General features: G+C 40.6%; 1 protein-coding gene across 2 annotated transcripts in view; it reads right to left on the bottom strand.

Moving 5' to 3' along the window:
* Positions 1-358: 358 nt before the first annotated feature.
* lpp (LIM domain containing preferred translocation partner in lipoma) overlaps positions 359-22,018 on the bottom strand; it is a 232,146-nt gene continuing 210,486 nt past the window's right edge. For both annotated transcript variants that reach the window (XM_079431836.1, XM_079431837.1), the window contains exon 12: positions 359-1,120. The gene's annotated coding sequence lies outside the window, so the exon portion shown is untranslated. The remainder of the gene's footprint in view (positions 1,121-22,018) is intronic.

Genomic DNA, 22,018 nt, shown 5'->3' with positions numbered 1-22,018 from the left:
ATCTAATATTTAGGAGCCCAAGCTTCAAAAATTGTTTTTGTTCATTTATTTTGTGTTTTTCTGGTTTAATCACGATCAGATTTTTTCTAGATCCTGCATTAAATTTATATTTTGACCTCGCTATTCGGGGGACAGACACAGTCTGTATAGATTGGACAACGCGGGTACTTCTATCATTTAAGTGGGTAGAACAAAAGTCATTTGAGAATTGACTTACTAGTCAGATGGAGCGTAGCGTCCTGGAGATGTTGTCCGACAGGAGTTCCGCTCCGACTCTGCTGGGGTGCAGGCCATCAGCACGGAAAAGCCTAGGACGCTCCCAGAAAAGATTCCAATTATTTACAAAGAGCAGTTTCGGTTCTTTACACCATGACAATAACCATTCGTTTAAAGCAAACAGTCTACTGAACCTTTCGTGTCCTCGTCGATACGTCGGAAGTGGACCTGACACGATGATCTTCGCCGCGGGCGATGTGCTGCGTACCGTCTCGATCAGGCTCCTGTAGTCCCTCTTCAGTGTCTCCGTCTGCCGCAGCTTGATGTCGTTAGTCCCCACGTGCAGCACGACAGCCCCGATGCTCTCATCGCCCTTCAGGATCGCGGGTATCTGCGCAGAAACATCGAGAACACGAGCACCGGGGAAACAGTGTGTGTGCACTTTACCTTCAGCTAGCGTAGCACGGACGTGCCGGACGATGGAGCTTCCGACGATCACAGCGTCGCGTTCCGTCTCGCGGAGGGGAGCGAAGCGGTTCCGGGTGGAGATCTCGAAGACCGGAGGCGGCGAGGTTGTCCCCCAGGGCCTGGCTCGCGTCTTCCGCTGCTGTTGTTGCACCCAGGGTCCGTGGCGTCCCGGCGCCGGAGTGAAGGACATCTGTGAAGACCGCGTCCTGGGTGCACAGTGTCTGTATAGAGAAACGCACGGAGTAGAGGTGGTGGGAGTGTTAGCAGCGTGCTGTATACTTACCCCGGACTTGTGAGCTTCAGCGCTTCAGCGCGCATGTTTCCAGCGCGGCTCTCCTCTCTCTCAGCTGGGCCTGCTTCTCCACCAGGTCGCGGATCTGCTTCTCCACGGCCTCCAGCTCCAGCTGCACCGAATGCAGCTCGAACGTGTCCTCACCTGCACTCAAAGGTAGACACAAATCCGCCATTTAAGCAAATAAGAGTGAGACAAAGGCAATGTGTGTGAATAGAGTATTAGCAGTGTAAGCTAGATTAGCGGCAGGCACGCTGCCTATGCTAACGGGCTATAAGCTAATAGCAAACACGAGAAATCAAAATAAAACTAGTGATAACAAGGCGCTCCGATTGTTTTTGTTTTAGAATGCTATTGTGGATATATTCACACGTTATAAAAACGAAAAAGATAGTGTATAAAATAGTTTTAAGATAAAAAAAAATAGACGATAAAGAATCAACTTGACAGAGCTCAAACTCAAAACACGTAGTCACAAATCAGCGCATGCGCAAAATATGCTGATATATGCTTATAATCAGTGTTGAAAACAGTTGTGCTTGTACATAGACCCCTCATCCAAGGCTATCACTAATGAGCAATTGGGTAACGGATGTAACGACGCTGTGATTATTGAATTCCTGTCAAATGCCGGCGAGAGTCTCCCGGGCCAAGCAAACCTTGGCCTTTCCCACCCTGAATACCAGCTAAGCTTATCCATTCGATGCTGTGAGTATTGAACTCCCTTTCGAATGCGACAACAGCCTCCGGTCAAGCAAATCTTGGCCTTTTCAGTCCATCTACTGGCGAGGCTTAACCATCCGATGCAGTGAGTATTAAACTCCCGTCAGATGCTGCGAGAGCCTCCCGGTCGAGCAAATCTTGCCTTTTTCGTCCGACTACCAGCGACGCTTATCCGTCCGATGCTGCGGATATTGAGATCTCATCGAACATGACAAGAGCCTTCCAAATATTTTTTCCGTTCAACTACCGGTAATGCAATACTCGTGTCGTGAGTATTGATCTCCCGTCGGAATGCCGCAAGAACCTCCCATCCAGACAACCCCTACCTTTTCCATCCCACGGTCGGCGAGGCTTACCCGTCCAATGCAGCGAGTACTGACCTCCAATTGGACATCGGCGAGAGCCTCCCGACCACATAACTTTGCCTTCCCGCCCTTCACTCGGTGACGCATTCCTGACCGACACCGTGAGTCTTGATCTCCCGTCGAACAAGACAAAAGCCTTCATAATAATATGTTTCTCTTTCAACTACCGGTTAAGTTTACCCGCTCGCGCCGCGAGTATCGAACCACCGCCGAACGCTAAATCAGCCATCCGGTCAAGCAATCTTGGCTTTTAGTCTGCCACCGGCGAGGCTTAAAAATCCGATGCAGCGAGTATTGATCTCCCATCGGATGCCACAAGAACCTCCCGACCAGACAACCTTACCTTTTCCATCCTACGGTCGGCGAGGCATACCCATCCAACGCTGTGAGCATCGATCTCCAGTCGGATGTTGGCGAGAGCCTCCCGACCACTCATCTTTACCCTTCTGTCTTACTTGTCCGATGCCGTGAGTCTGGATCTCCCATCGGACGCCGGTGAGAGCCTCCCGGCCAGACAAACTTACCTTTTCAAGTCCCACGTTCGGCGAGGCTTACCCGTCCGACACAGTGAGTCTTGATCTCCCGTCGGACGTCGACGAGAGCCTCCCAGCCAGACTAAACTAACCTATCCATTTTACGGTCGGCGAGACTTACCCGTCCAACACAGCGAGTCTTGAGCTCCCGTCGGACGTCGGCGAGAGTCTCCCGGCTGATCAAACCTTGCCTTTTCCACTTGACTACCAGCTAAGCTTATCCGTCCGATGCCGCAAGTATTGAACTCCCCGTCAAACGCTACAACAGCCTCTCGGTTAAGCAACCTTGGCCCTTTAGTCAGTCTACCGGCGAGGCTCAACCATCCGACGCAGTGAGTATTGATCTCCCGTCGGATGCCGCAAGAACCACCCAGCCAGACAACCCCAACCTTTTCCATCCAACGGTCGGCGAGGCTTACCCGTCTGACGCCGTGAGTATTGACCTCCAGTCAGACGTCGGCGAGAGCCTCCCGACCACACAACTTCACCCTTCCGTCTTACGTTCGTCGAGGCTTGCCCATCCAACGCTGCGTAACTTTGCCCTTCTGTCCTTCGCTCGGCGACGCATTCCCGACCGATGCCACGAGTCTTGATCTCCCGTCGAATGCGACAAGAGCCTTCAGAATACGTTTCTCTTTCAACTAGCGGTGATGCTTACCTGCTCGCGCCGCGAGTATCGAACCACCGTTGAATGCTACAGCAGCCATCCAGTCAAGCAATCATGGCTTTCAGTCTGCTACCGGCGAGGCTTAACCATCTGATGCAGCGAGTATTGATCTCCCATCGGATTCCGCAAGAGCCTCCCGGCCAGACAACCTTACCTTTTCCATCCTACGGCCGGCGAGGCTTACCCGTCCGACACAGCGAGTCTTGATCTCCCGTCAAATGCGACAAGAGCCTTCAGAATACATTTCTCTTTCAACTACCGGTGACGTTTGCCTACTTGCGCCGTGAGTATCGAACCACCATCGAACGCTAAAGCAGCCTTCTGGCCAAGCAATCCTGGCTTTCAATCTGCCACCGGCGAGGCTTAACCATTCCAATGCAGCGAGTATTGATCTCCCATCGGATGCCGCGAGAACCTTCCGGTCAGACAACCTTACCTTTTCCATCCTATGGCCGGCGAGGCTTACCCGTCTGAAACAGTGAGTCTTGATCTCCTGTCGGATGTCGGCAAGAGCCTCCTGGCCATTCATCTTTACCTTTCTGTCTTACCTGTCCGATGCCGTGAGTCTTGATCTCCCATCGGACGCCGATGAGAGCCTCCCGGCCAGACAGCCTTACCTTTTCAAGTCCCACGCTCAGCGAGGCTTACCCGTCCAACACAATGAGTCTTGATCTCTCATCGGACGTCGGTGAGAGCCTCCCAGCCAGACTAAACTACCCTATCCATTTTACGGTCGGCAAGTCTTACCCGTCCGACACAGCAAGTCTTAATCTCCCATCGGACGTTGGCGAGAGTCTCCCGGCCACCCATTTTTACCTTCCGTCTGACGGTTAGCGAGGCCCAGCCGTTTGACGCCATAGGTCTCGTCCCACCCACAGAACGCTGTCCAAAACCTCTCAGCCAAACCTCACATTTTTTTCCCCCACCTGGCGAGGCTTACCCGTTCGATGTCTCAAGTCTTGATCTCCCATCGGATGCTGCGAGAGCCCTCCCAGTCCAGTTTTCCTTTTCTCCTTGCCCGCCCAGCAAGACTTACCCGTCTGACGAAATGAGTCTTGATCTCACATCAGACGTTGGCGAGAGTTCTCCCGGCTGGGCTCCTATACTTGACGCCCGCAAGCGAAGCTCATCCATCCAATGCCGTGAGTCTTGATCTCCTGTCGGATGTTGCGAGAGTCCTCATTGTTGGACGTCTCAAACTCTTTTTACCTGTCAGGCCGATAGGACCCACTCATCCGACGTCCGGAGTCTTGATCTCCAGTCGGAGGCTTCATGGGCTCTCTCGGTCAGCCACCCGCCCTCTGTCCTCTGATTAGCAGGGGCTAACGGCTGACTCCGTGATCTGCTCCACTCAAGGCAACTCGGGGCCCCCCTGGTCAGGGCCACAATTATACTGCTCATCCACCATCGGCCGGTAGGGCTCACTCGTTCCAACCCAGTGAGCACACTGTCGAGCATTGGTTCGAGTCCTCCCGACCGAGCGCCCAACCACGCAATCCACCAGCGGCCGGTCGGGCCTACCCATCCTATGCCAATATGCTCCCACGGAGCACGCAAACTTCGGCCTATCATACAAGCGATTTCTCAAAACCAGCTCCCGCCAGATCTCAGTGCGTATTTGGGGGGTTCTTAGTCTGGCGGCTGTCCAACACAATTGCTTTTTGGGGGGTACTCTGGGTTCGGGCCATTCCTGAGCCCGGAGCCCTTCCCCAGGATAGCACGCCAACTACGCATTACCTTACTCGTGCTAAATATATGCAAGTGTGAACTCGTGAAATTATGTTTTATTAACAAAGTTCGGGAGGAGCGCGTCAGATACTTAGCCTAATTAACACAGGAGGTTCGCACTCAAGTTAATCAATGTATGGCTATAAATACAGCTGACATACCTCTATTAATTTGACGGATAATCAGCAACCCTATGGGGGGTACTCTGGGTTCAGGCCATTCCTGAGCCCGGAGCCCTTCCCCAGGACAGCACGCCAACTACGCATTACTATACTCGCCAAATACAGATTACCTTACTCGTGCTAAATATATGTAAGTGTGAACTCGTGAAACATCAAATATGAATAGAAATGGAACTGAATCAGTGTAAAAGGTGTACCTAGGGTGTGAAAGTGTATCCCAGCGTGCATGTCAAGCTGAGCTTGTTTATGTTGGGTTGTGCACAATATGCAGACAAGGTACTCCAAGTTGTCTTCAACTGACATTTAAGAATGATAATAAAGATAGACAGCAAAAAAAAAAAAAAAAAATGTATGTCTAAAAAATAAATAAATACATTTTATGCTGTTATTGAAACTGCTTTTAAATATTTAGATATCTTTTTTTTGTGCCCCAATGCTACACTACAGTATATGTGGATCTCAACAACATCTGGGACACACATGGGAAAACAACTCTTTGCAAAAGGCACAATGCTGGATTTATGGCAGTGGTGACAAGGCAGAACAAGCATCAGGTGCACTTCATTATGCACTGCCAGCAGCGCTGTCTTGCCTCGACTCCTCTTGGCCACCTGCTTAGGTCTTGAAGACAACAGGTATGTTCCCTTCACCCAAATGTGCCCTGCAAAGTGGAATTCACAGACAATTTGGCCATCTTAAGTGAACATTTAAACCATAGAGAGCATTTACATTTAGTCGAATGGGCTCTGCAAATGGCATACACTCAGAAAAAAAGGTACAAAAGTAAATAATGTTTTCTATTATTTACCGTTAAAGGGTGCATATAAGTACCTTAAAGCTATATATTAGTACCTAAATATACATTTTAGTACTTAAATGACACATAAATGCAACTTTTGAAAAGGTACCACTCCGGTGACAGAACTATTTTTAGCATTGATAGTGAGTTGATAGACAAAAAAGATCTGCACTCATCCAAACAGTCCAAAAAGGCTTATATCATTTATAACTCCGAGGTCATTTATGCACTATTTAATGACCTCTGAGTATTAAATGATAAACTGTTTAGATGAGTGCAGATATTTTTTGTCTATTAATCCTTATATTTTGGATCTACGCACCGTATATCATTGGTCTACTGGACTTTCGGGTGAGTGTTTGGCGATACAGCCTTTTCTATTTGTTGATTTAGCATTGATAGTGAGAAATGTTTCTTGAGCAACAAACTGGCGTATTACAATCATTTCTGAAGGATCATGTGATAGCTTCTGGGAAAAAAGGTAACACTTTATAATAACTTTCATTAATAAATAATTAACAAGCATTATACAGTGCTTAACCGATAGTTAATATATATTCAAATAACTAGAAGTATGAGATAATGTGCTTGTTAATGTTTACTAATAAACTTATTAACAGATCATTATTTCATATATATTAATATGCTTACAAATGTCATTAAACTTTCAATTAATTTAATCACGCACTTCTTGAAAATCTACAAATGATTTTAACAGATGTTTTACAATGATTAAAAGCTTTTGTTAATGCATAACACTTTTGCTGCTATTGAGGTGTGATACGGTTATAAGGTTAGGGACAGGTTGGGTGTATGGGTAGGTTCACGGGTTGTTTAGGGTTCAGAAGTGTACAAGGGTCAATTTGATTACTATAAGGGAACACGGTTCAATCTGTTTATATTACATTGTTTTGAAAATTGAAGAGGCATTTTACTTGAAAAACTGATTTGTTTTTTCCTCTTGATGTAGGAATAATATGAGTGTTGAGGCAATAAAACAATATGTGTTCTGTCTTACGCAAGCATTTACAGTAGCTAAACTTAACTAACCACTCTTGATCTAAGATGGCGACGCACATGGCAGCCACAGTGCTTAGCTCTCCAGTGTTTGTACTGTTTTTGTTAGTTTTTCCTGTTTTTTTTGTTTCTCAAACACAATCAGGGATGAACTGCTGAACATTCGGCAGAACACAACACAATCTTTTACCGGATTTCGATTATAAGGATGTTTTACTGAAAGTTGTAGTTCGTGGAGCAGCAGCTCTGGTCAAACTCTTCAGGACGTGCAGAAGGGGGAATGCGAGCTGGCACACACCTAAAGCTCAGCGCGGAATTTGGACACTGTTGCCTAGCATCCATCTGGCGAATCTCCGCTCTCTACCCAACAAAACGGACAAACTTATTTTGCTCTCCCGGACAAATAACGATTTTTCAAACTCTGCTGCTCTGTGTTTCATGGAAACCTGGCTGAATGATGCCATTTATGACAGCGTGCTACATCTGCCGGGCTTTCAGCTGTTTAGAGCTGATCACGATGCAGAATCAACGGGGAAATCGCACGGCGGAGGGACATGCTTTTACATCAACGAAAGTTGGTGTACAGATGTAACTGTGTTAAAGAAGATGTGCTGTCCCAATCTAGAAACGCTCTTCATTAACTGTAAGCAGTTATATTCGCCGCGGGAGTTTCACTCGTTCATTCTCGTGAGTGTTTACATTCCTCCGCAAGCGCACGCGAGCCTGGCTTTACAGAAACTCACTGATCTGATCACAGAGACTGAGCAACAACACCCAGACTCTGTTTTAATCATTCTAGGGGACTTCAATAAAGCAAATCTCTCCTGTGAACTGCCAAAATACAGACAGCACAGCACATGTCCCACCAGAGACAGTAATATACTGGATCACTGTTACACAGCAATAAAGGATGCATATCACTCTGTCCCACGGGCAACTTTGGGGCTCTCTGATCACTGTTTAGTTCATCACATGCCAGCCTACAGGCAGAAACTGAAATCAGCTAAACCTGTATTAAGGACTGTAAAAAGATGGACTAATGAAGCAGAGCGGGATTTACAAGCCTATTTCCACCTCACTGATTGGACTGTTTTTGAAGCAACTGCCACCGATCTGGACGAGCTTACAGAAACTGTAACATCATATAATTAGAGGTGGAAAGTAACAAATTACATTTACTCGCATTACTGTAATTGAGTAGCTTTTTTTGTGTACTTCTACTTTTTTAAAGTAATTTTTAAAATCTGTAATTTTACTTTTATTTAAGTATATATTTTTTTGAAGTATTGTACTTCGCTACATTTTAAAACATATTAATTACGGAGTAAAAAAAAATAAAAAAATCGGTCCCTGGAAACTACTGCAGTAAATAATGGGCAGGAGAACAAACTGGCACTAAAATCACAAGAAAGATGCAGATGGACAAAGACAGTTGTTATGGTGCAGACCCAGCTGAAAACAAAACCCTGCTGTATTCTGCTGAAGTTGAACTCGAAAGAAATGAAGTGAACCCCTGGCCATATTTATGATCTATAATGCAGCGTAAGCTGTGTTTGCCTAGGGAGACCAAACTAGCAGCTTATAAAATCTCGACTTCACCCCTTCGCAAGCATGTAGAGGTCAGGTACATACTTACATCATTGCATTGGTGGTTAAAATTAAGCTTTGCCAGTTTAGCAAAAGGTTTTGGACAAATTAGCCAAAAAGACAGTGGTGCAGGATATGCTATATATATCGTCTGCGACAATATCATAATTGTTGTTTTAACGATGTGCGATTTTTGTTTTGCCAAAAACCAAACAAAACTCTCCTACAGAGTGCAGTGAAGTAGGTTAGACTAGGTTAGAGTGCGTTCTTTCACTGCGTGATTCAGTCTTTTAAAATGCATTTAGAATGATCACAAAACTGAAGATATAGGGGCAGAAAAATTTTATATTTATATCATGTAGTAAATCAATATCACACGAAGAGTGACGTTTTTTCTCCAAAAATCAGCATGATTACATATAGATTTTTTACAACAGTTCAAAAAAACAAGAAGTTAATTAAGATACTTGCATTTTAGACACCATATTGCCTGTTTTTGCTCTATTTCGACAACAAAAATAATTCCAAACACAGCCACCATAGCACAGTTTTGCGTCTCTGAAAAACATAACGGTGTTTCGTTCCTGAATGAATCAACCTACTGTTTAAATGATTCAGTCATAGCGACTCACTTATTAACAGTGATTTACACCTACTGGCGGTTTTAATTTCACATTTAAAGTATCTTTTTATTTATTTATTTTTTTTAAATAATTTCAAACGAGTATTCAACATTTTGTGTCTTATATATCAGAACATTATTACTGCATTTGTAACTGTGGACTAAATGCATTCGTGTCCTGCATTAAACTGTCTGTAAATGCATCTAAATGCCACTTCAGATGAAGTTTGTGTTTCCTCCGCATTGCAAAGATGACTTTTGTTGATACTGATTTAATTTGCCTGGTAACAGCCCAAATGTCTTATTATTCTAAATAACTGATTCATTTAATTAAAAACAACTAGTTTGAGATTTATAGGCCTATCACAGGGGTGTCAAACTCAGTTCCTGGAGGGCTGCAGCCCTGCAGATTTTAGTTCCAACCCTGCTCCAACACACATACCATCTAGTTTTCAAATAAGCCTAAATGATTCGATTAGCTGGATCAGATGTGTTTAATTAGGGTTATATCTAAACTGTGCAGGGCTGTGGCCCTTCAAGAACTGAGTTTGACACCCTTGGCCTATCCCAGTTTTGCCTCCCTCCCGCTGTTAAAAAGTAACTAAGTAATTTTACTCGGAGTAAATTTGAAATGAGCTACTTTTTACTTTTACTTGAGTAGATTTTTAGACTGGTACTTTTTACTTGTACTTAAGAAAAATTTCATTAATGTAATGGTACTTTTACTTGAGTAGAATATTTCCGTACTGTTACGTTCCCCTAAGTGTCTAGGGGTCAGAAGGGGAAGTAACAAAGTAAAAAAAAGTAACGGGATAACGTACAGCGAGAACACACTTCAGTCCTCTGTCCCAGAGTGAAGATGACACCAGTTGATATATATACAAAAAGAGTTTTATTTACAAGACAGGAAAGAATACAATGTAAATGGGAGCAAAGACTCAGGGGAGAGCAAGGCCTAAAATAACAAACAAAATAGTTCACCAACTAATTTAAGGAGCTCTAACTAACCTTAAATAAAAGAAAAAGAAAAAATACAGCCGACTTCCCTCACCTCCCTTGCTGTACAAAAACAGAGGTAAAAAGCAGTATAAAAAGAAAAAGGCACTCTCCCCCTACAGCATCCCTCTTAACACAAGCTAGTATTTAAAATCACATTGAACAAAAGAGCCACAATACCTTTTGCTCAATCTCAACCTGGAACAAGATCCATCAACAGCTCATGCTGAAACTCAGTTAGCCACTGCTAATACACAACTATTGTCTCTACATGAAAAACAAGCACAAAGTTCAGTCTGGAACAGGAGAGAAGTGTCTCCTAGCAAACTTTGAACTACCCCTATATCCTCTTGGTCTCAGGCACGCTCTCACAAACGAGCTACAGGTGGTGGTGATTTGCCCTGAGAAGAAAAAGGGGAGAGAGAGCAAAAACAGGAAACACTGGAAAAGAAGATCAGAGTGGCAAAGAGGAATTATTCTGGAAAGCTAAGGAACCAATTCACTTCCAGTGATCCTGCTTCAGCGTAGAAAGGTCTGAAAGACAAAAGCGTCTGCCAAATGACTAAATGTAAATGTAATGTAAATGTTTATTAGTACTTATAAAGCACATTTTAATGCCTTATTTTGCATGACAATATTTTAGATCCCTCAATCCTACCCCATACCTAAACTAACAACTACCCTACTTTTAATAAACAGCAAATTAGGAGTTTGTTTAGTTACCATTTTATAGTATATTCAATTTATATTTATTTCTCCAAATATTACACCTTAGTTGAAACTACTTAAATCTATGCAACTTTTTCTGTGTTACTCAAGATGATGATGTAGGGCATTGCCTGGAATGAACAATTTTGTCAAGTGAAGTGAACTACAGATATCCCCTGCTGAGTGTGTAGGGAGCAGTGTACACAGAGTAGGGACCCTGTGAATCGGAGCGCAGCTAATGATTTTAGAAAGGGTAGATCCTCTGTCACTGGCAAGACTGAAAAACAGATGGACTGGGAGCATGAAGGTATTATCAGACAACATCCAGAATAGTGACAGGAAGGAGTTCAGATGGTCATGAGGGAATGAAGGAACAGGGGTTAAGGGGCTGTGCTTAAATTGCAATATTTCACAAATCAAGAATGAAAATCATATGAAATATACAAACATAATGTTTTACATTAAGAGAAAAGAACTGGCAACCCAGTCATCCGCGAATTTGAATTTCAGAAGAGACTTCCAGAAGCAAACAAAAGGCAGGCTGGCGTGTTTCATAAAGCTTGAGATTTAAATATTAATGTGAGACTATAAAAAGCATCACCTCTATGGCTTGTCATTAAGTGACCTGTCTGTATACAAAGGTGCTAGAGCTGGGAATCCTTTATGTGGATCATATTGCAAAATTAATAAAGCACAATCATAAACAGACAGACTTTCATGCATGCAGCTGAATCTTGTAGAAAGGAGGAGGAAAAGAAGAAAACAACCCAATGCTCTCCAGACTTTGAAGAACGAAGCCTTTGTAAAACACAGCTGATTTATATATCCCCAGGAAAAGATTCCTTTGTTACAAAGCCACAAGCAAAAAAGGGTCATGAAACAAACAATCTTACAATCCTATCTTGTATATATAACAACAGTCTCATGAAAGGCTGGGAGATAACATGGCGCAAAAGATTTTGATGAAAATTGCAGCTGAAAATACCTTTGAACAAATTGCTGGTGGGTTGGCATTACCAGATGTTCATCCTCTGAACACCCATCATGTTTCACGTCTTCTCTAAACAGCAAGTGAAAAACACTGCAAGAGCTGTTACACTGAACAAATGCATAGTTCACTTGGTTTAAAAAAAAAAGTCTCATAAAACCTCTTAGCAGAGTCAAATTAGAAAACTAGCTCCCACATGACATTCCCCAAAATATGGTTAATGGAGTCCATTGTGAATTCTGTTTGATCTACAAAGTATTCCCTGTTTGTTTGCTTGTACTAACAGTTCAATAAGACATTTGGGTGCAGGGAAGCGCAAATGTATTTGTATTAGCTTATTAATCAGCCCAGGACTAGCCAGCGTTGTCCCCCCTGAGATTGTTTATATCCTTTGCCTAAAACTCTAAAAAACTGGGACGACCACCCATACAGAAACTGTACCTTGTGCTTCCATGATGCAACGATAAGGCAATATACTGTACACAGCACTTTTCCCACAGTCTTTATTCCGTAAGCCTTAAAAACAGGATATGCGTTAAAAAAATAAAAGACAACGAAAGTACCACCAGTCAGCATGTTTTAATTAATTAATTGATTAGTGCATCTTAGTTAATCCATCCTGCTGATTACAAGTCAGGATCTGAAGAACTGAAATTCCACTGTTTATTTACAAATGTCAGAGCAGTAATCTGCCAAATCCCACAATCCCCTTAAGCAGGACCACTTAATCCTTGACAAAATTGTTAACAAGACCGTCGCTGTTCAGTGTAGGAGGGAACTAGAGGCTTCTAAGATATTAATTTTGTTATTGATCCAATTTAGGTTGCATATTCATATTTCCATGTGAGTTACTATATATATATATATATATATATACACATATATATATATATATATATATATATACATATATATATATATATATATACATATATATGTGTGTGTGTGCGTACGTATGTGAGAAATGAGGAGAAATTTTTGTGAGAAATGAGGACATAAATTTGTATAATGCCTCGTATTACAAGGAGAAGGTGACTTATGAGGACATTGCCCCATGTCCCCATTTTTCAAAACGCTTATAAATGATACAGAGAGTGTTTTTTTTTTTTGAGAGAGAGAGCAAACATTCACAGTTTCCTGTGAGGGCTAAGTTTAGGTGTAGGGTTGGTGTAGGGCAATAGCACATACAGTTTGTACAGTATAAAAACCTTTTAATTTTTTCACAAAAACAAACGTGCGTGTGTGTGTGTGTGTGTGTGTGTGTGTGACCCTCGCTGTGAAATCCAGACTGAAGTCTCAAAATCTAATTATGAGATAAGCATCAAAGTTTGATTTCAACCATTAATTTTTCAAACATTTTCACAGAATGTTCTTTACCTTATGAAGGATGATTTTATGTAGAAACAAGTAAATCACAAAGTACATGACTTTAGCTGGGTTTTCACAGCCAGGGTCACAGACACACACACACACACACATATACATTGTATGTGTATGTATATATATATATATATATGTGTGTGTTAATAACTAATTTTTATTAACGCGCGATGATCCGTGGCCTAGCGCGTAGTTGAAGAAATGCAGATGCACAGTGTTGCCAACTTAGCAACATTGCAGACCCCTTTAGTGACTTTTTTCTCTTCAAAAAAGCGCCCAAACCTTATTTAGTTTCTGAGACTCGTCGGTACTGCCGCGCAAGATCTTGCTTTCCTAGTGCGCTTACACCTTTCTCTCTCTGTGCATCTGGTCTGTTCAGCGAGCGGCGGAGAGGAGCAGCGCTTTCAGTTAAACACACATTATGTTGCTTCTCTAATTTTACAAGCAAGGGCAGCCTAAATCACAGCACAGCTATTGTCTTTATCTCATGTGTATTTGATTTCATCAGATGAGGGCTCAATTATCAGAATTTTTGTGCAGATTCACATCTTGGAAGGGAGAGATTTTTTTTTTTTTTGTAGTAATGGGTCGCGTTTTCAATCACTATTTCATATTCATTCCATTGTCTGACAATAGAAACGGTAAAATATATAAATGAAAACAGTTTTATTGAGAATTTAGCTGCATCAAAATACAGTATGTGGACACAGAGAGGCAAACAAATGTAATAATAAATAATATATGTCCATTTTACATGTTCAGAAGAGCTGCCCTGTAGTGAAAAAATGTAAACAGGTTTGTGTAAGTAAATTGCTCAGTGCAAAGAAAGAGAAATAATGGGAACCCGGTATTTCTTTTTCCATGTGTCTAATAGACATGAACAAGTTCTTTGAAAAACATCGATGACCTTTGAAACATGTCTAGTCTTCATGCTCTATGTTGACTATGATTTCACTAATAATAAACATACATTTGCATAAAGCATCCATATTTGTCCATGCCCATGTTGATTAGAGTATTAAAAACTCGAAAAGTATTAATTTCAGGTACATTTAGAACAAATAAAAATGTGCGATTAAGTTGTGATTAATCACAAGTTAACTCATGACAAACATGCGATTAATCGCGATTAAATATTTTTATCGATTGACAGCCCTAATATAATATAATAATGTATATATATATATATATATATATATATATATATATATATATTAGTGCTGGTTAATGATTAATCGTGATTAATCGCATCCAAAATATATATTTTTTAAATATAATATGGGTGTGTGCTGTGTATAATTATGTATAAAGTATATATTTTGAAATTATATACATGTGTATATTTATATTCATATAATTTATATTATATATAAATATATTTAATATATAAACATAACATATTTTTCTTAAATATAAACATGCATGTGTTTGTATTTATATATACATAATAAATATACACAGAACAAACACATATATTATGTACACAAAAACATTTATTTTGGACGCGATGAATCACGATTAATCGTTGCCCAGCATTAATATATATATATATACATCCTCGGCATGTTACCACATTTAACCACAATGCTCTCTTTGCGGTTTACAATGCATATCACCCTACATTGTGTGCAATTGGGTGGACAGTTTATATATGAGAGAAAGAGAAGGGAGGAGAATGAGAGTTTGAAGCGTCTCTGCACAATGCACTTTCAAACATGGGGTGGGAGAAAAGTTCGACAAGTTTGATCTGAATAATTTATCACGCCAGTGTTTCAACGCGCTTTGTTCTCTATCCAAAGGATATGCATTTTAAGCTTTAATACCATTTATGGCTGAAGTTATTATGCGTGATCAAGTAATTCTCAGTCCAGGGATTTTCAAAGAAGGCTTCTTGTTTTAGTACTCTCAGCTGTCAGAACTTATGCAAGCCACATGGGCATGCTATCTTTTAGCTCCTTATCCCTTCCTCATTTTAAAATTACAAATATATAACTGTGTCTTGGGTGTTTAAAAACTTAGCTCTTCATAAGAAAGGCCTAAATTATTCATAGCGTTAAACATTTATTTTTTTAGAATTTCACATTATCAAAGTGAACATTCTCCCAACAATAAATGCATGCATCCGATCGCACTACAGTGGCACGGCCTAAAATAATCTCGCTCTGTGATTTATTTAAGGTTATTAGATAAAGGGTCTCCAGGAACCTGGCCTAGATTTAATCACACACTTTGTTCATGAATTACATGCATATTGAAAGGCACTGTAATTTAAAAAAAGACTGAATTAATCAAGAGCGATCAGATGAATGTTAATGTTTTGAAAAATAGTATGTTGGTACAGTGAATAACTAACAAAGAGGCTTTATGATCTCATTACTTATACACAAACATATAAGTATCTAGAAACTTGAGTTAATTGCACTTCATGGAAGGGATGAATATTTCAGCAGCTACCAGCAACCTCACATGGGCATCATGAACCTCATCAGCGAGTGTTCATTTAAATCAGGCGTGCATGCCATGCAGCCGTACTAAATTATTCACCATATTTATCTCTGGTCATTCAATATTCATATGCTTAATAAATGTGGATTTTATGGAGGGGGTGGGAAATCTATAAAAGACTAAATACACTGCACTGCACATCTGTCTTTAAAGGTTAGAAGGTCACAGAGTGAAGTATCTCTTTAAACTTATGAAGACTCCATTAGCTTTAAAGGGGGCTGGACCAGAGGCCCCTTGTGCTTTGGTGGGTAAAGTCAGTGGATTTAGCAGGATCTGAGGGGCGGTTTGAGCTGCATATAAAACAGGCAACGTCCAAGACCGGCTTACCAGTTAAGGTTACACAAAGACCACGCTGATCCAGGAAGAGAAAGAGGAACAGCTCACGAACTCCTGCCATTGTAAAAGGCTGGGATTTTTTTTTTTTTTTCTCATCAAGCGAAATAAAGTAAATGGGTGAGAATATATTTTAACAGTGCAGTGCAGGCCGCTGCTGAAAGTGGATGATGTGATTAAGGATCAAAGGTAAGGACATAACTGAGTGACACGGGAAAGCGCATTGAGCTGCTTTGAAGGGCAGAGGCATTCCTTTCTGAGCGGGAGGTCAGGTTTGAAGAGAAAGCTGTCAAACACATTTCACTGAAAAAGAAGCAGTGACTAAGGATTAATGCCTTCACATAAATGGAAATGCCATCCTTTATTAAACAACAAAGATGATAAAAAAAAGTAGCTCTATCCTTCTGGGGAATAAAATAAAATAAAATAAAATAACACTTTAGAATAGGGAACACTTATTTACTATTAACTATGACTTTTCCCCCAATAAATTCCAAAGTTGCTGCTTATTAATAGTTAGTAAGGTAGTTGTTAAGTTTAGGTATTGGGTATAAGATTAGGGATGTAGAATAAGGTCATGGAGAATAAGGCACTGATATGTGCTTAGTTAATAAATGACTAATATTCTAGTAATATGCATGCTAATAAGCAACTAGTTAAGAGACCTTAAAATAAAGTGTTACCTAAAATAACAAAATAAAATAAAATAACCAGCTTAAAAGGAATAGTTCACCCCAAAAAGAAAATTCTGTTTACTCACCATCATGTTGTTCCAAACCTTAGTGACTGTTGTTAATGGTTGATTGTGAATGAGACACATGCTGTCATGCTTAAAAAGGATGCAAAAGTGCCATAAAAGCAGTTCATACAATTGATGCACTATATTCCAGCTATTCTGGACCTAACAAGGGAGTTTTACAGTTTTGCTTCTACAATGTCCTGGCAGTGTAAGAGTGAAGGGCTGACAAGATAATCTAGTGCTGACCGCAAGTTCTACCAAAGTACACCTAAATTAGGCCTTCAAATTTTAAGACACCAATCAAAACACCAACCAGTACATTTAATTGAAAAACCTTCTTATGTGTAGAGGATCTCACAGGGTGGCAAACTGTTTGCATGAAAGCACGGAAAACAAAAATATCTCAGCATATCTCAACCTCTAATGGTCCCTAACACAGTGGGTACTTCTCGGGTTGCTTTGTTTTGAGTTTTGGGAAAAAAGTTTAAAGTTACTGAGAAGCCATAAAACTAAGAGCTCTTGCTTTCATTGGACGCTGATGTTAGAGTGTGCAGCCAGACTGAATTAAAGGAACATGAGGTAGTAAATCTTTATGAGGGGCACTAGCAGGGCTCATAATTGATTAATGGTTGTCAATGCAGAGCAGACAGCTTGAACTTCTAAAATAGCTAGCAAACACTCATGTGCTTATTACTCATGAGCGCCAAGAGAAGGAACTGATGAAGGAAATCACATAGTTTTTTTGGCCTTGTTGCCAGTGCAGTGGCCTCGGTTCTCCATGGGACATCTGGGTCGCTGTACTTGTGTCCATTCATTTTATTGTTTTTGGGTCATATGACGATGCTAAAAATAACATTATTTTATGTATTTGGTATAATGCAAAGTGTTTACGTGGTTTAAGGTTAAAAACACATTATATTCCACATAATGTACATTATTGTTGCTCCTCTTTGCCTCGCCTTTCTGTAACGCATCGATTTTTACAAAGCTCATCGTTCTGAAAAGTGTGGTGTGCTCTGATTGGCCAGCTATGCAGTGCATTGTAATTGGCCGAATACCTCAAGCGTGTGACAGAAATGTTATGCCCCTTACCATATTTAGAAATACACAGCATCTCCGCAACATAGCGGCGACGGCAACAATACTACAGCGAGAATAAAAGTTGTGCCTTCTTTGTGTAAACATTTGGGCTGTGTTATTCAAATATTTCCACACAATGACGTAGATTTGGGGAAGTCGTGGCCTAATGGTTAGAGAGTCGGACTCGTAATCGAAAGGTTGCGAGTTCGAGCCCCCGGCTGGCAGGAATTGTAGGTGGGGGGAGGGAATATCCAGCGCTCTCTCCACCCTCAATACCACGACTGAGGTGCCCTTGAGCAAGGCACCAAACCCCCAACTGCTCCCCGGGCGCTGCAGCATGGCTGCCCACTGCTCCGGGTGTGTGTTCACGGTGTGTGTGTGTGTGCATTTGTTCACTACTCACTGCTGTGTGTGTGCACTTGGATGGGTTAAACGCAGAGCACCAATGACAATACGTCACGACTTTACTTTACGACTTTTAGATTTATGGGTTCGTATGAATTAGGCATTTTAGGAAGGCATGGACGAGTCTTAACTTTAAGAAAAAACATCTCTTTGGGCTTGAGACTTTAGTCTTTGTAAATATATGGATCTTGTATGTGCACAAACAGCTTGTAATACTCCAAAGACAAAGTAAAACTAGAAATCACATAACATGGCCCTTTTAAGAATGGTTGTTGTATTTTTAAATGCTATGCTGAAAGGCCAAAAAAAAAAAGAAAAGAAAAGAAAAATGAATTTAAATAAAAGTGCACAGACCCAACTGTAGGTTTTTGAGTCTTTTTTTGTCTTTGTTTTTTTGTTGTTGAGTGCATTGCATGTATCTTCTCGAATTTGACAGCAAGGGAACATCCTTAACATAGCCCAGACAAAATAAGTTTAGACAGTTCTTGAGATGCATCTCTCTAGATACCCCAGCTGCTTGTTCATACATCAATATGTTATGTCTATTACGTGGAATATGGAACATTTTGAAATGTTTAAGTGATTGCTTAGTGGAAGAAAATAAATACTACACAATCTTTTAAAGGAATACTTCATCCACATTCCACAAATACATTTCTGACATGATTTATTTTCCCTTGTGTTGTTATACAGGTTATTCTTTTCCATGCAATTATAAAGAATTTATACTCAAAAAGGACATAAAAGCACAATACACTACACACAAAGTAGTCCATATGGGTTGTGCATTCCAATCCAAATCTTCTGAAGCCTTCTGTGAAGAATGAAGAAATATTTAAAGTGACAGTTCACCCAAAAATGAGAGAGAGACAGAGAGAGAGAGAGAGAGAGAGAGAGAGAGAGAGAGAGAGAGAGATTTGTTCTTTTAGGTTCTGCAGAAGAAAGTAATACAGGTCCTTTAAGTCACTGAAATGTGATGTCAGATTTGTGAATAAATCATTCAGAACCACTTTGTTAATTGGATCAACTAATTCATTGAAAAGATGTGACTCAAATGAATGATTAATTTTGACTTTCATTTCATTTTAATTACACACACAAAGCTATTGTGGACTAGATTTATAATAATTGTATGGTGTGTTTTGAAGCATGAACGTTTCTATGCACATTCACTGTAACTGCACAGAAATAATGCATTGTTCCAACTTCCCTCTTCTGTGTTCCACAGAAAAAAGAAAAAAAAAGGTAAGTTTGGAACACAGGTTTGGAACAACATGCATTAGTAAATACTTTTGGGTGTGCTATTCCTTTAAGCTAAACAGCACTGACATCTTTTATATGACCTTTTTATAAATTTGCAGGGTGTTTGAAATAACACAGACACATGCAAACCTCATGGCCTTGCATTACCAACCAATAGCCCAGTCCACATATGCTAAAGATAAGCGCAGCGCAACGCACAACTGGGGGTTTAATTACCTAGCGTAATCTCATTATTTTGTTTTCTAAACGGACTACTGAACAGCCTGCTAGCTGTGCACAGCTAATTGCCATTTCTCGAGGACAGAGTGACTGAGAGGAAAATCAAAGCCAGCAGCAGAGGGTAAATTAGGACCACAACAGAACTAAAATATCAAGCCTCAGGCAGAAAATCAGCATTTCTGCCACATCGCTGACCTTTTTCTCATGTCTTACTGCACATTGACTATCACAACAGAAGCCTAAATTGATTGTTCGGAGATTAAAGTAGGACATTACAGTAAGCTTTTAGTGTATTCATCCCCAAAAACATTGTACATGTGGTTTTTAATTTTTTTATCACAAATTAGTTGTGATCCTTGAATTTGATTGGCTGAGAGTCATTCAAACTGTATGCAGACATTTCCAACCCTAATGTCACGAGAAAATTTTACTGTTTTACTTTTTGGTTAAGTCATATGAGGGGGTTCAACTAAATGACAAGAAGTTAATATTTTCTAATGCAAAGGGATAAGCTGGTGTATTTGCATGAGGAAATATAAATTGTGTTTAAAAAATAAATCACATACAGCTTATTGCTTACTTATGCTGTTTATTAGCACACCACTACTTTGTAGTTTTAGCTGTAAGTCTGACCTCATTGTGAGCATAAATGTGTGTTGGCCATTTGGCTTACTTGCAAATGAAGTACACTTTATGAACAAAATCCAGCACTATAAAGCACAAGATACAATAGAATATTAAACGGAGAAGACTGACCGATCTAACATGCTTGCTGTAGATGTTTACTCTGTAACTCTTCACTGAAGTTAGTGTTTAAAAATGTCCAACAACATTGTGTTACTATAAACAACAACATGTTATGCAGCTCACAGATGGGGGACAAATATGGTTCATCTGTTTATGGAAGTGTTTATGCTTGTAAAAACAGGCTTCAAATTAGGACAAAATTATATGTAACAGAATTCCGACAGTTTTTATTTTTGGCAGTTTGTTGATCCATTCCATTTAATGTATGCTCCGGTCTAGTTTTTGTTTGTTCCAGTACACACAGTCCATCTCTATTTAGCAAGTGTATTAAAAAAATCATCAAAAAAAAAAAAAAAAACTAAAAAATATAAATAAAAAAACTGGTGGACCCTTGTAGAGGGAACATACGTGCCTAGAGTGACACTGTTCCATGCCGCTATGTTTCAATGAAACAAAAAAACAAAATGCAACCAAATGTGTTTATGATACAGATGTGGAAAAAAAATTAAGAACCACTGCAATATTATCAGTTTCTCTGGTTATACTATTTATAGTTGTGTTTTCGAGTAACAAATATTTCTGTTTCATTCTATAAACTATTAACAACATTTCTCCCAAGTTCCAAATCAATATATTATCATTTAGAGCATTTATTTGTGGAAAATTACAACTGGTCTCGTTTTAACTTAGGAAGAGTTCAGAAATAAATATTTGGGGGAATAACCCTAAATTTTGAATCACAGCTTTCATGTGTCTTGGCATGTTCTCCACCAGCCTTTCACATTGCTGTTGGGTGACTTTATGCCATTCCTGGTGCAAAAATTCAATCTGCTCTGATTTGTTTTTATGGCTTGTGACCATCCATCTTTCTCTTGACCACATTCCAGTGGTTTTCAATGGGGTTCAGCTGGCCATTGGGCTGGCCATGACAGGGTCTTGATCTGGTGGCCCTCCATCCACACATTGATTGACCTGGCTTGGTATAGAGCATTGTCCTGTTGGAAAATCCAATCCTCAGAGTTGGAAAACCGTCAGAGCAGAAGGAAGCAAGTTTTCTTCCAACACAACATTGTTTGTGGCTTAATTCATGCACCTTTCACAAAGACAAATGTGCCCCATTCCAGCCTTGCTGAAGCACCTCCAGATCATCACTGATCCTCCACCAAATTTCACAGTGGGTGCGAGACACTGTGGCTTGTAGGACTTTCCAGATCTAACCATTAGAAGACCAGGCAAAGCTGAAAATTGGACTCATCAGAGAAGGTTCAATCCTTAGGGGCTTTTGCAAATCTCAGTCTGGCTCTTCTTTACTTCTCATTGATGAAGTTTCGAACTGTCCTGGCTGTTTGCCATTTTTTTGTAGGTCAATTGATGTTATCCTATGGTTGTTGAGTGACATTCGAATGAGTTGGAGGTCATCCCGGTCAGTGGAGAACTGTTTTCTCCCCCTCTGCTC

This window comes from Barbus barbus (genome assembly GCF_936440315.1).
Source record: "Barbus barbus genome assembly, chromosome: 13".
NCBI lineage: Eukaryota > Metazoa > Chordata > Actinopteri > Cypriniformes > Cyprinidae > Barbus > Barbus barbus.
This window is presented reverse-complemented; position numbering and strand designations above follow the sequence as displayed.